General features: G+C 51.5%; 1 protein-coding gene and 3 non-coding genes across 4 annotated transcripts in view; 1 reads left to right on the forward strand and 3 right to left on the reverse strand.

Moving 5' to 3' along the window:
- The window catches only part of LOC127035712 (uncharacterized), a 193,376-nt gene that overhangs the window by 88,229 nt on the left and 91,052 nt on the right, over window positions 1-14,095 (forward strand). The window lies entirely within an intron of this gene.
- TRNAQ-UUG (transfer RNA glutamine (anticodon UUG)) lies at window positions 435-506 on the reverse strand. Its single transcript has one exon. It is a non-coding gene; the product is annotated as a tRNA-Gln (tRNA).
- On the reverse strand, window positions 2,813-2,885 carry TRNAF-GAA (transfer RNA phenylalanine (anticodon GAA)). The gene has a single exon. It is a non-coding gene; the product is annotated as a tRNA-Phe (tRNA).
- Window positions 3,810-3,891, reverse strand: TRNAS-UGA (transfer RNA serine (anticodon UGA)). Its single transcript has one exon. It is a non-coding gene; the product is annotated as a tRNA-Ser (tRNA).

Raw genomic sequence — 14,095 nt, forward strand, 5'->3', positions numbered from 1 at the left:
CTCTTGCCCTGTCCTCGGTTGTTGTGTGGCTTTTAAGCCTTCCCTTGGAGCTGTCAGCGCCAGCCGCCTCTGCTCTAGGTGCCCAGAGGAGGAGAGGTGTGCTGGGCTCCAGCCTGGGAAGCCTGGCCCTGGCACTCCTTCCTTTAAATGCCATGTGGGCAAGAGGAAGAGCTGCAGCTACAGGGACCAAAGTTGTGGACATCAGATGAAGCAGCAAGAAACCAAACCATCAGGTCAACCCGCAGGAATCTCTAGCCAGACTGTTAAGTTCTAGGACCCCACCCTATAGCGGCCAGCTGGACCAAAGACCTATCTCCAGTGGGCATCAGTGACCCATGAGGAGGAGAAAAAAACCTTGCTGAAGTTTACCCAGGTAGAAAGTAACTATACACATTGAGCTCCAAGACTTTGCAGCAAACTACAATATCTGCAGGAGGTCCCACTGAGATTTGAACTCAGATTCCAGGATTCAAAGTCCTGAGTGCTGCCCATTACACCATGGAACCTGCTCCCATTTTGTTTTCTAGACCCCTGGGTCTCTCGGCTGACTGGTTTGCACTCTGCACTTATTGCTTCCCACCAGCGGCTTCCTCTCGCAGGACTCTCTCTCCTCCTCCAGCGACTGTTGTCCTGCACTATGGGATCCGCGGGTCCTGCCCTGAGTCCCCACATCCCCCTGCTTGGTCTCCATTCCCTGCAGGCTGCAAAAATGTCAGGGGAGGACGCCCCTCCCTTCACTCGGTGCTCCCGCTCATATCGGCCAGCTGCAGCCTCATCTCATGGAACTCGGGCAGCTGTCACTTGATCCGGTTGTACAGTCACAGGATCACTGGCTCCCCAGCCTGGATGCTCTTGTGGAAATCCCACAGGCAACACTGCAGGACTTGGCACCATTGGTTTCTTTGATATTGCGGTGTTTGCCTGACCGCTGGAACAAAGCCGCCAACTCCTCCCTCACCGACTTCCGTCAGTCCCTCTGGTTGCCATAGAACCCTCTGATGCTTTCCTGTTCTGCCAACACCACTAGGCCTCACCCCCCTGCTCCTTTATCTTGCAAGCTCTGGATGTTCAGCTTCCAATGTCCTCTGCCCTGGGTCAGGGACAGGGACAGCTCCAGGCACCAGCACAGCAAGTGCATGCCTGGGACGGCAAGCTGCAGGGAATGGCCTGCCAGTCACTGTGAGGGTGGCAGTCAGGCTGCCTTCAGCAGGTTCTCTGGTAATGTGGATGTTGCCTCTCTCCTGCTTCCTGAGGAAAGGAACCTTTCCAGGAAATGGCCATGGATTCTAGGAATCTGCATGTGGCTGGTGGAGAAGCACCAGGAATCATTTGGCTCCTGGCACACAAGGCAATTTAAAACTGGGTGCCCAGACAGGGGCTTGAACCCTGGATCCTCAGATTAAGAGCTTGATGTGCTACCAACTGAGCTAGTTGAGATCATCTTCCCTGTTCACCCCAAGAGCGAGCAGATAGGCAAAAGAGAGGCAAAAAATGTCCCCAGAACCCCTCCTCTTTTTCTGCACAGCCGCTGACTGTCAGCAGGATTACTCCTCCTCCTCCCTTCTGTGCCTCAGTGTGACTAAATCTCCACACCTAGACAGCCGGTCCATCCGCTGCACCCCAATCCCCCATGCCTGAGCCTCCCTTCCAAAGCCCTGCACCTGGCTCCATAGAATTAAGTCTCACGTGTTGCTGGGAACTCGACTTCTTGTGCCCAGAGAGTCTCAGCCCCCCTCAGTAGATGACCTGAGAAACACAGTGTCTGCCTTTTCCAAAGAAGTGCTTGGAGGGTCTTTTCTTATGTTACCATGTGGCCTAACGGATAAGGCGTCTGAGTGTGGATCAGAAGATTGAGGGTTTGAGTCTCTAGGTGGTTGTGTTTCTGCAGTTTTACTATTGTGCTGAACGTCCTGCTCCCTTCAGGGCTGGAACCTCTTCTTGGCTGCTCAGGCCAATGCTCTGGCTTCAGCTAGAGCCTGGGAAGGGGTTGGGGGTTGGGTGTCACAAAGGCTGCGGCAGGAGTCCCAGGTGCTTCCAGTCTAGCCTTTGCCCTTCCTGACTTACCAAAGAAAGTGGGCGGCAGCCTGGGCTAGCGTGTGCACCTGTCCCTGTGCTGGAGGGTACTTGCTACATAGCGTCTTGGGAGCCTGGGTGTTTCTCTGCTTCTTGCCAGCTTGGGAAAAGCCTCTTGGGGTAAAATCTCCTGGCCCACAGCAAAAGTGAATACCTTGAGTGGGACCAGTCAGAGGCCCCACCATGGGGGCTGGCCCTGGGCCCTGCTTTCCTACTATCTTCTGATGCTTGGCTACAGAGCATCAGCAGCCGCTCTGCATGCTGGTGACCTTCAGTGGGTGTTTGGCATGGCAGGGAGCAGCCTGGCTGGGTGTTTTTGTGCCTGTCTGAAGGCCACACCTAGATATGGTCCTGCCCTCAGTTGCTCTGTGGCTTTTAAGCCTTCCCTTGGAGCTGTCAGCACCAGCTGCCCAGAGGAGGAGAGGTGTGTGGGGTCACTTTTACAGATGCCCCTTCCTTGGTACTGCTCTTGCTCAGCTGCACAGAAGAGTTTTCATCCCCAACCCCTGCTTAGCAGCCCTCTGGCACCATTCCTGAGGCTGCCCTGCCTCACTTTCTTCCCACCATGTTGGGAAAGACAGCTCTCATCATTAAAGGTCAGATGGGCCAACTAGGGGCAAGTAAGCCCCTTCTGTGTTTTCCTACTGCAGATCCCAAGGTCAGGAACTCACCTTGGGTGGAGGCACTGCTGTGCTCCCAGAGGGCAAGCCATCTCTGCACAAAGCATAATGACAGGGCCTGCCAAAGCCCAGGATTGAACCAGGGACCTTTAGATCTTCAGTCTAACGCTCTCCCAACTGAGCTACTTTGGCAGTTGCATGACAGTATTTTGGCCTGTTGTTTCTCTATCTGGGATGTTTTTGTCAGCAGTCGCACACAAAAAGGACAGGAAAAGAATGGCTGCTTCACACCCCCACTGGAGGAACCCGGCGCCCTTAGCTGTGGTGAGTAAGAAGTGTCTGTTAGCTGACAGGGCCTGTCCCCCAGGAGCTGGAACAGTAGCTGCCACCTCACCCTTGGCTCCAGGCTGTGAGAAATGCTCATTGCCTGGCTGCATGGGCGGATGTTGCTCCGTGCTCTGGAGAGCGTCTGTATAGGTCTTTCAACCCCCCGTCTTCAATGAGACAGTCTGGTAAGGTCTCAAGTGTCCCCTCCGGCCTGGCAGCTGAGAGTCTGTGCAGACATCAACCCCCCTGCCAGCCCCAGAGCCAGCAGCAGCGCCAGGCCCCCCCCAGCACCACAGGGGCACTCAATGCACTTGCTGTGGGGAAATGGCTCCTTAGTGTCCAGCTGCTAGAGTGAGAGTCAGGAGAGAGCAGTGTCTGGCTCACCTTGGGGGAGAGAAGAGACCTGATGAGTGCGGATCTCCCTCAGCCTCCCCCGCAATGCTGGTCAGTTGTATTGTCACTGTGATAGTCAGTGCTTCCCTTCAGGGCCGGCCCTAGAGGGGTCCGGGGCAAATCCCATGGAGTCACTGACTTGGCTCCTTTCACACACTAGAGAGAGGAGCAGAACCAGGGTTATGGCTGATCTATGGGGCACTAGGTGAGTGGCAGAGGCTACAGGCACTGAGAGTTTGCCTGACACCTCAGGGACACAGGGGGAGGTGGTGTCCCAGGCATCTCTATGAAAGGAGCAGAAGAGGATTTACTTGGGGTGGGGAGAGACTTGAGAGTGTCTCAGGGGGTTGTACACAGGGAATTGCTCGGATAAGATACTGGCTAAAACACAGGCCTCGCTGTGAGCAGGATTTGAACCTGCACAAAGAAACCCTATTGGATTTCAATTCCGACACCTTAACCACTCAGCCATCACAGCTGAAATGTAAAGGTGCCCCAATGCCAGAGAAACTGGTAAAGAATCACAATGACCAGGTGTGAAGTCATCTGAACTACAGAATTCCCACTGCAAACCTGGCTCCCAAAGCACAGGGGGGATTTGGGTTTGTTCTCTTTGCTTAGCCATGTGCAGTCGCACAGAGAGCGCGTTTAAAAGTCTCCCCTCCCACAGAGCGGGAATAGGAAATTATTCTCAACTTGAAGCCTGATGCGAATGAGGATGTCCGGACCACAGGGCTAGGGACTGACCTTTGCTATAGAAACCAGTGACACACGGAACCAGGCTAAGGAAAATGTTTCCTGGAGTCAATAACTGGATTAGCAGCAGTATTGTGCAGAGAAATGTCTCACAAGAGGAGACAGCGCATTGGTGGTTTGGTAGCAGAAGTCACAGCTACAGCAGGGGAGGTCTAGCTTTGGTTTCTGGCCAACAGAGGAAGGAGTTTTATTATCTCCAAATTTCAGTAGAAAAATTCAGACCCAAACTGTGTGTGGTGGGAGTTTCTCTGGTTTCGTTTGTTTTTCTCATTTGAAATGTCCTTGATCATTTTTCTGGGAAAACAATTTGGACAAGGCAAAGGAAGAGTTAGAACAATTACAAATCTCCATGGGAGTAAAGAGGGTCTCTCAGCACCAGGGGAGGGGTGGAGATTTTCATGGAAGGGAGTTGAGGAGATAAATGAGAGGCTTTTGCTCCAGCAAAGGGAGCGGCTTGGGAGTTTCATTTTTACCAAGTGAATCCCCCCCCCACACACACACACTGCTTCCCTGCTGCTGCTACCCCAGCTCAAATCTCACTGACACCCCCAGCATGTGACCTACAGCTTTCTCCTGACAAAGCCCTTATCTATCAGAGACAAAATCCCCTCATCTGCCCCTTCTCCCAGCTCAGCCCTCTGCCCCCAGAGCCCAGGACAACCCTGACCTAGCCATGCCTGGGGGTTGGGCTTAATCTTCAAGGTCGAGAGCAAAATCTTCAGCCGGGGATGTTTCGCTCCCTTCCCACCTCGGCCCAAGCGGCAAGGGGGAAATGGATGAGACACGCCGGCTGGAAGACACCTCTCTCCCACTTCTCTATAGCCTTCTGTGACGTTATTAATATGAACTGGGACCGTAGGGATCATTGTTGCCACCACTGTTATATATGTGCAGCAAATATTGTGCAAAGGTTGTCGTGTGAGGTGTCTATGACAAGGTTATGATTTGCTGGTTATAATTTTGCTGGCTGTGCGTTCCATTTTTGTATTTGAAGTTATGAATATGGGCTATGTACTTGTATCTCAAATGTATTTGATTCCAAGTAGCCTCAGTGTCATCAGCCCCCAAGTCCTTCAGGAGTCCATAGCAAAGAGACCCCTCCACCCACAATCCTGGACTCCCTGGGAGGTGCCTCCCACACTCCCCCCCAACCCAATGGGGCATCAAGGAATAAAGTGGCAGCATCTGGTGTCAGTGGGGTTCAGTGGCTCAGGCCAGACACCTGAGCTGGGGACCCACCCCCATAGCACTGCTCGAGGGCCTGGGCCCGGAGTGTTCACAGCCCCTTCCTTACCCCTCCGAGCCCAGCCAGGCTCCTCACCTGGAATAAAGCAGAAGCGTCTGTCGGCCTCGCTGCTGTCCAAGTTCCAGGTGCTGCTGTTGTCCCACAGGAAGCGGGCCGAGCTGCTGGGGCTGGGAGAGGGATCCTCCACCTCCTGCCCTGGGAAGGCTGGAAGGTCCCCACTGACCGGGCAGGGCGATGCCTCCTGCTGGAAATCGGGGCTGGGCTCCTGGGGCTGCTGCTGCCAACACAACAAGCCTCGGAACCACCCTGCCCGGTTCTGCACCAGGGCTGGGTCCTGCTTGCCCAGCTGCATCCTGGCCCAGCTCCATTTTGGCCTTGACGGTGCCTCTCCCACCTCGGCGCCTGCACCGGGAGCAGGTTTCCTCTTCCAGAAGGCTGGGCACTTCCACCTCCTGGCCCGGCCGCGAGCTCCTTCCCCGCCATTGGGGACGGTTGGGCCGCTCGGCTCCTGGGGAAGATGGCAGCTGCTTTCCACAGGCTCTGGGGCCGCCTGCAGAGCCTTCTTCCTGAACATCCTCAGGAGCCTGGCCATCCTGGAACCGAGCGGGGAGCAGATGTGAGTCTGGGGTCAAGGCAGCCTCTCACTAACCAACTTGTTTGGTCTCTCCCCATCCCTGCCCCAGCCAGAGCAGCTCCTCCTCCCCCCACGGGGGAGCAGGGAGTGCAAGCTACACACACTGGCAGGAGTTCATTGCATGATCTGCTCCCCCTCAACCTTCCCCCTCGTCATCCCTGGGGCTGCAAGAACCGGGGAGTCTCGTCCTTTTCGAGCACTGGGGTCAGTCACAAAGACCACTGGTCACTTTGGACAAGCAGCTCCCTCCTGCCAGCCCAGGACACACTCACACTTCCTCCCACCCATTCCCCACCCAGGCTAGAGAAGGAACAGAACTCAGGAGTTCAGACTTCTCCTGGGAAACCATTCCCCACTTCAAAGTCCCTAGACATAGCAAGGCCAGGGCCCCTTCGTTTCCCATTGATTTCCATGCTCAGCAGCTCCCCGGGTCCGGCGCAGCTCAGAGACTCTCAGCCTGGGGAACAGTCTCCCACAAGGGAAGGGCTGGGAGCCCCATTGCTGGGACCTTGCCAAACACGCTGGAGACGGCTCTGGAGAAGCCCCTCCCCAGTCTGAGAGTGAGGGGCTTCTGGGGGCTGTTTGCAAAACTAATGTCCTTTGGGAGAGATTCTCTCCCCCTCTTTCTGCCTCTCCCCAGACAGACAGGGGATGCCACCATGGAGCCCTAATGCCACTCACTTGCTCTGGTGATGAAGCGATGGATGGGGATGTTCAATGTCATCCCTCGCCCTTCTCCTCACTCTCCAAGCCCAAGACAGGCTGGAGAGGAGGGTGGTGACCTGAGGAGTTACCCTGCCCAGCCAGCAGGCAGGGTGATGACACTGGGCGATCAGCTGGCTGTGAAAACAAGAGTCTGTCTTATTGCCAGGGAAAGGAGAAACTTGGCCAGCAGCAGGGGGTGCAGAACATCACCCTAGTGCAGGGGTGACAGCGCCTCCGGGATCCTGAAATCCCAGCACTTTACACACCTTCCTGGAGCCTCCCAACCCCCCTGGGCTGTCAGAACTGCAACCCCAACCCTACTGATGAGAAACAAACCTGGGGAGGGGAAGCTACTGACTCAGGGTCACACCAAGTGTCAGAAGTATAGATGGGACCCAGCAGTCCTTCTTTCCAGGCCCCTTTGCTAACCACTGCTGCACACTCCCTCCCACAGCTGGCAATTACAAGCAGGCCCTCATGGCCACTCCCCCTGCCTATGAGAGGGAGTGTGCTCCGCTGGAGACACTGGACCAGGGGACTGGGAGTCAGGACTCCTGAGTTCCATTGATGGGATTTCATACTTTCCCGCTATTGAAAAGTGCTGGGAATCTCCCAGACAAAGCTGCTCTGACAGTGCTAATCAGCATCTGACCATTCAAGGACGGAGCGCACTGCCCAGGAGGAGGAGTGTTTGGCTCTGGGGTTTCACTTCATCCCAGTCTAGAGAGAGGGGCCCAGCCATGGAGTTTGGCTCAAGAAGACCAATTCTCCAGTTTGTTAAGGGCATTTTGAATTCCAGTCCTGTGATCCAAAGTGCTTGGTGTCATTTGCAAATTTTAGAAGCATGCTCTCCACTCCATTTTCCAAATCAGTAATGAAAATATTGAATAGTACCAGACCCCGGACTGATCCCTGCCAGACCCAACAGGTACATCCTCTCTGTTGGACAGCCAGATATGGAGAAGGGCTCTTGGAGTCTGGGCTTTCAACCAGCTCTGCACCCACATCACACTGATTGCATCTAGACCACATTTCCCTGGTTTGCTTGTGAGACTGTCCTACGGGACTGTGTCAAAAGCCTTAGTAACACCGAGCTAGATCCCATCTACTGTCTACCCACCTTCACTAGGCCCGGAACCCTGCCGAAGAAGGAAAGAGGATTGGTTTGGAATGATTTGTTCTTGACAAATCCATGCTCACTAGTCCTAAGAACCAAACTATCCTGTTGGTGCTGCTGACAAACTGATAGTTTAAGAATGTACTCCAGTATCTCTCCAGCTATGGAAGTGAGGCGAGCTAGTAAGTCTCAGAGTTCTCTTTGTTCCCTTTTAAAGATAGGTCCTGTCTTGTTGAAGGGTGGGAAGATGTTCTTCTTCAGGGATCTCAGACGAGAACTGGAGCACAACACCTGGTTTGTTAAGGCCACAAAAACAGAGGCAGGAACCTCTTCTCTCCTCCTGGCAAAGAACCCCAGGTACCTGAGAGATAGGGACACACATCCATGAATGGGCTTTAAAAAAGGCAGTGGTTAAAAAGTTTTGCCCCAACCATTTCTTGTTTCCACAGACTAGACATTTTAGCAAACTTCAGAATTCCTTGGTGCTAAACACCGGGAAACTCCCCTTTCTCCTTCACAGAGGGTTTGAACGCCCCTTATATCACCCAGGCTAAGGACTGCCCAGAGTTCGAGAACTGTCCCTGTTCCCATTGGACAGATGGGGAGGAGCCTGAGGTCCAGAGAAGGGAAGTGACCTACCCAAGGGCCTACACAGCAAGGCGGTGGCAGAGCCAGAAAGAGAAGCCACCGGTCCTGACTCCTGTTCTAACAACCAGGAAACCTCCATTCCCCAGAGGCAGGGATAGAGCTCAGGAATTGAGATGGTGGAGAAATTTAATTGAAACCATTTCTATCAGAAAATTCCATTCAGACTAAACCACTTTCTTTCTCGAAATCAAAATAAATGGGATGAAAGTTCTTTGCAAAAATATTTTGTTGCAAAACAAAAGCATCTCCTGTTTGTCAGAGTGTGTTAAATTGCCTCATTGCACACAAAGAGGAGACACTTAGATTACAAACATGAGATAAGATGCTTCACTCTGAGCTAAGTAGTTGCTGCTCTTAACAATTTCAAAATAAAAAAAATACAAATAAAAGAGACTATTTCAGCTAGTCTATTATGTCATAATTTGCTCTGAGCAAAGGTAATAGGACACCTCATATTGTGCACTACCCCTAGTGACACTCTCCAATGGATCCCCATCCTCCACCCACCGAGAGGTAGGTAGAAGCGGATCGTTATTATCCGTACTTGAAAGAGGGAGAAGCTAAGGCTGAGAAAGGAGAATTGACTTGTCTTAGGTCACACAGCCAGCCAGTGGCAGAGTTGGGAATAGGACCCAAGAGCCCTGATTTTCAAACTAACCATCAGATCTTGAATTTCAAACATTGACTGACTTTAGTAAAGTGTTCTCAAATGAGCTGCAGACCAACACTGCACAGTAATTATTCAGCAAGTATTGTAGGAGAACTGCAATGTTAGAGAGAATCATGAACTATTCAGAGACTATTAATGCACTGAAGCAGCAGAATTCATCAAACATATAACTGGTTCTGACTTATTTCCTTGGTCTTCAAAGAGAGCAACAAGGACCTGAGTCTCCTCCCTGTCAATAACCCCCTGCTCAGCCAATCAGGGTAGAGACTGAGAACAGGAGGCCGAGGGTTTTCACCAGAGAGCCCAAAGGATGGCCCAAGTCACCAGTGGGGATCACTGCCCGAGCACTATTTCAGCTCCACATTTCTGGGTGGACCTCCCACAGTGTGTGCTGCCGAGCACTCCCCCGCAACACACACACACACACACACACCGCTCCTGGTGTTGGGAGGGGAACAGGTGAAAGGACAAAAGAAGAAAGAGACAAAGAGAAAGGAGGGAGGGATGGATGGAGGAAAAGGTGAAACAAAAAGGACAAACCCTAATGTCCCAGTGATTCTAAAGGACAAAATCCCAGGTGCAGAATAAAATTCTGCATCCTTAAACGTGTATTTTCCATGCCTAGATTTCAACTATCAACAGAGAGATCAGACTGAACAGGTTTCAAACCTCGAGGAGGCTCTTACCTTCTAAACAGGGACATCTGTTTTCTAGTAAAATCACAAAAAGGGAAGGAGAAAACTCAAAAGAGGTTCCTCCTGGCGCTCACGTCCATGAACCTGAATACTCTCTCAGTCCTCAAAGAGAGACCTGGAGAAGGAGACTTGCTGAAGCAAAGCCGCAGAGGTCTCTGAGGTTTCCCCGGCCCTTCGCCCCTGTCCTACCTGGCTGATGTTGCATCTTTCTGTGAGGTCACCACCTCCCCACCACCTCTGACCAATAGTGTGAGGTCCTGCAAAAGGCCTTTGTGATGTCACTGCCACACCCCTCCCTTGCTGTGATAACGTCCTGCCCCTGGCCAGGCACTTTGGAGGTTTGAGCTACTCCCTGTGGATCACCCCACTCAAGGAGCATTCGTTCTAGGAAGCAAGCCGGCTAGACAGTAATACATCAGACGCTTCTCCCAGCACTACACTCAGTTTTTCAGAAATTAGTCAACTTTATGGCCAGAAGAGACCATTAGAGCATCTAATCTGACCCCCTGCATAGCGCAGGCCTCCTGTATGACACAATAGCTACTTTTGGGGCAAACACATTCCACAAAGGCATCTAGTTTTCATTAAATGACATCAGGAGATGGCAAATCCACCACTTTCCTTGGTAGCTTGTTCCTGTGGTGAATCATCCTCGCTGTTGCAGATTTGTGTCTTATTTGTAATATGAATTTGTCTCTTTTCACCTTCCAGCCATTGGGTCTTGTTATGACTTTCTCTGCTAGACTAAAGAGCCCTTTCATACCCAATCTTTTCTCTCCATTAAGGCCCTTCAACACTTCTATGAAGTCACCTTTCAATCTTCTTTTGATAAGCTAAACAGGTTGAGCTCGTTCAATAGCTCACTGGAAGACATTTTTCTCCAGCCCTCAGAACATTTGTTGGCTCTTTGCTCATCAGAATCCTGAACCCCAACTGGATGTGGTTCTTGTTCTTCTGCACAACATAGCTCCTGGAGAAGAGGGATCTGCAAATGCACATTCATATGATACCTTTATTTAATTGATGAAAACATAAACTAGACACTAAGAGGATTGGAGCTGATTTCAGCTGATGGACAGCTTCGCTAGGTTTTTATGCATTTGGACAGTGAAATGTTGAATGTTTACATTCATATCAAGCCCCCCATATAGTGGAGTTCCTGAACATAATGGAGAATGGAAATGAAAATATTTTCCTTTTTTTTAAAAAAAAGAAAGAAAGTTATAGAAGAACACTGGGGTTTGAAGTGAGGACCCCATGAGCTGCAAACACTCTATCACTGAGCTATATCCTCATGACAACAAGTGCATGGAATCGTGATCTCCAGGACTTTGAAGGACAAACCCTGCTTCATCGACGTCCTTCACCATTGCCAGACCACAGATGGTTTTAAAAATGGGGTTTTATTAAACTTCTTAAATGTGGTAAACACCACAACTTGCACACCCACCGATATAGCTTCTCCCACTGACATAGCTGCCACCTCTTGGGGAAGTGAATCAGCTACACCCACAGGAAAACTCCCTCCCCTGAGCATAGAGCAGTGATTCTCAAACTATGTCAGGACCCCAATGTGAGATGTGACCCTGTTTAATGGGGTTGCCAGGGCTGGCATTAGACTTGTTGGTGCCTGGGGCTGAAGCCAAAAGTCTGAGTCCCACCACCCAGGGCTGAATCCCTCAAGCTCTGCTTTTCGCCCTCCCCCAACTGGGGCAGGGCTCAGGCTTTGTCTCCTCTGCCTCTGCTCAGTGTGGAGGGGCTTGATCCCTCTTTCCAGGGCCATGTAGTAAGGTGTTTTTCAGCAGAAGGGGGTTGTAGTGAAAGGAAGTTTGAGAAACCCTGGCAAAGAGCCTCTGAATGTGTCTAGACTTGGTTCCCTGTGGCACCATGGGTTATCAGACACTGAAAATACAGCCATGCAGACACCACACACCAACCTTGCCTACCAGGCAAGAATCAAACCTCCACAGAGAGATGCCTGTTGTTTTTTAACCCAGCTCCCTAAGCACTCAGCCACAACCACTTAACAAAGGGGCTTTTCTACACTATGGTTCTGGTCTCACTGAAGGGTTATTTCCAATTGTTTGCTCAGACCAGCATTAGGGAAAATGGTGCCCTGGGCAAAACTTGTACTTTGGCACTTCCCCATTGCCCCTGAATGATCCCCACTCCCCTTTTACTGCTAGCTGCTGCAAGCCCAACCCTTGCACCTCCTTCACCCCTAATCCTGCCCCCTCCTGTGCCCCCTTTGTCCTTAACTCCCTGTGCCACCAGCCACTGCCCATCTTCTGCAGCCCCTTCACATGGTTCCAGTGCTGGGGGCCCTGCACTTGTTCTGCCTTTCCCTGGGCTTTGGCATCACTAGCCCTGCTTAGCAAGTAGGGTTCAGTGGTTCCCAAAATGTGGGGGCATGACTCCTAGGGGGACACAGAGGAACATTCTTGGGGGCAACCTCATGGCCAGCCCCCATGGAGGAAGCACCATTCAGCCTCACTCTGTCCCAGCTCTTCCCAACCCCACCCTTATCCTGGGGCTCTGGCTTCCAGCTTGGCCTTGACCCCTTTACCCGTCTGCACCTCTCTCTCCAGCAAGCAATAGCCCCACTACCAGCCTCGGTTCTTGACTGCGGCTTCCAAGGGTCCACCAGCCATGGTTAAGGAGGGCACAGTGTGAATGTTTGGGGACCACTGGTTTAGGGTGATGTCCTCAATCACTTCTACAAAGTCCAATAAAAGCTATTCCTCATCCACCCACCCACCCCTCCATCAGGACGGACTAGGTATGTTCTGCTGCCCTTCAATCATACAGGAAGGATAATAACATTTCATTCCATTCAATCCTAAAGTGATTTGTAACCCACCACCAGCCAAAACTGGTCATTTTGGGAAAGCAGCCCCATGATGCTGCATACCTAGGCAGAGTAGTGTGTCTATGCAAACACGGTCTGTTCCTGAAGCCTTTCCCACAGCTGGTCACTAGGTGTGAGGGGGGAGCTCATTCAGCCCCTGCTTCCGCTTAGTATTTAAAAACACCTTAGTGTCCCTGTCTCTGCTGGCCTTAGATTTCTCATCTTGTCCATTTCCTGACATCTCAGCTGAGGTGACTGAGTGGCTAAAGCAATAGACTGCTAATCCATTGTGCTCTGCATGCATGAGTTCAAATCTCATCTTCATTGGATGTGTTTAGTCTTCACTCCTCCTTTCTAAACAACCATCTCCCCTGCAAACAAAAGCCTGCTCAGAAACCCCTTGCTTTAAAACAAAATGGTCTAAATCTCAACATTTCTAAAAATAAAATTCTCTAGTCCTGTATGTCTTAGCTTTTATCTCAAAACGTAACAGCCTCATAATCTCCTCCAAACACCCTGAGGACCTCCCCAAATTATTAAAATACCCCAGTTCTCAGCAAGGCCATGACAGTGACCCACAGCTAGAGTGTCTAGGCTAAGCTGTTCTGAAGGAGGCAACTCAAACATTTTTCTCCCTGATTCCCTTGGCAAGGTCTGATTGGGAAAACAAAATTCCCCAAAACATGAAAATCTTCAGCTGAAAAACCAGTACTAGCCATTTGGGGACTTGGTTTGAATGTATTATTATTATTATCTTCTGATTTATGAATCAGTTTTGTCTCATCCAGGTGTGTTTCCAGCTGTCGATTTGTGGGGGAGACACGCCAAGCCATGATGTCTCTTCCCTCTTTCATAGTTTCTTCCAACTTTCTAGAAAGCTCCTTGCTATGATGTGAGGGCGGAGGAGTCTGCAGCTCGACCCTGGCAAAAGAGGGGGTGACCACGAGAAGGGGCTGCCACACCAGGGGTTCTTCCTGGAAACCATGGGGGAGCCAAGAGCACACAGGCCTGTCAATCCAGAGCCACTTGGGAATGGTGAGGTGATGGCCTATCACCATCTTCCTGGAGAAGGACATTGTGATCCTGTACACACAAAGAGGGTTATTACCAACGGGGGGAAGTTCACCAAGGGCACAGGTAATCGTGATCGTGGGAGGGGAGGAGTCTGAGGAGCAGATTCCTGACCCAGATGGGGTACAAAGTAATGGGTAGCAGCTGGAGCAGCAGCCAGACAACCCCGAGAGTCTGTCTCCAAATAGATGATGGTTTTTCACCATCGGGTTTCGCCACTCATGGGGATCGAAGAGCGAACGTGCAGGATGCGAAACGGACGACCTGAGAGTGCGAGAGGATTGTGAGACAA

Source organism: Gopherus flavomarginatus, chromosome 16, assembly GCF_025201925.1.
Source record: "Gopherus flavomarginatus isolate rGopFla2 chromosome 16, rGopFla2.mat.asm, whole genome shotgun sequence".
Taxonomy (NCBI): Eukaryota; Metazoa; Chordata; order Testudines; family Testudinidae; genus Gopherus; species Gopherus flavomarginatus.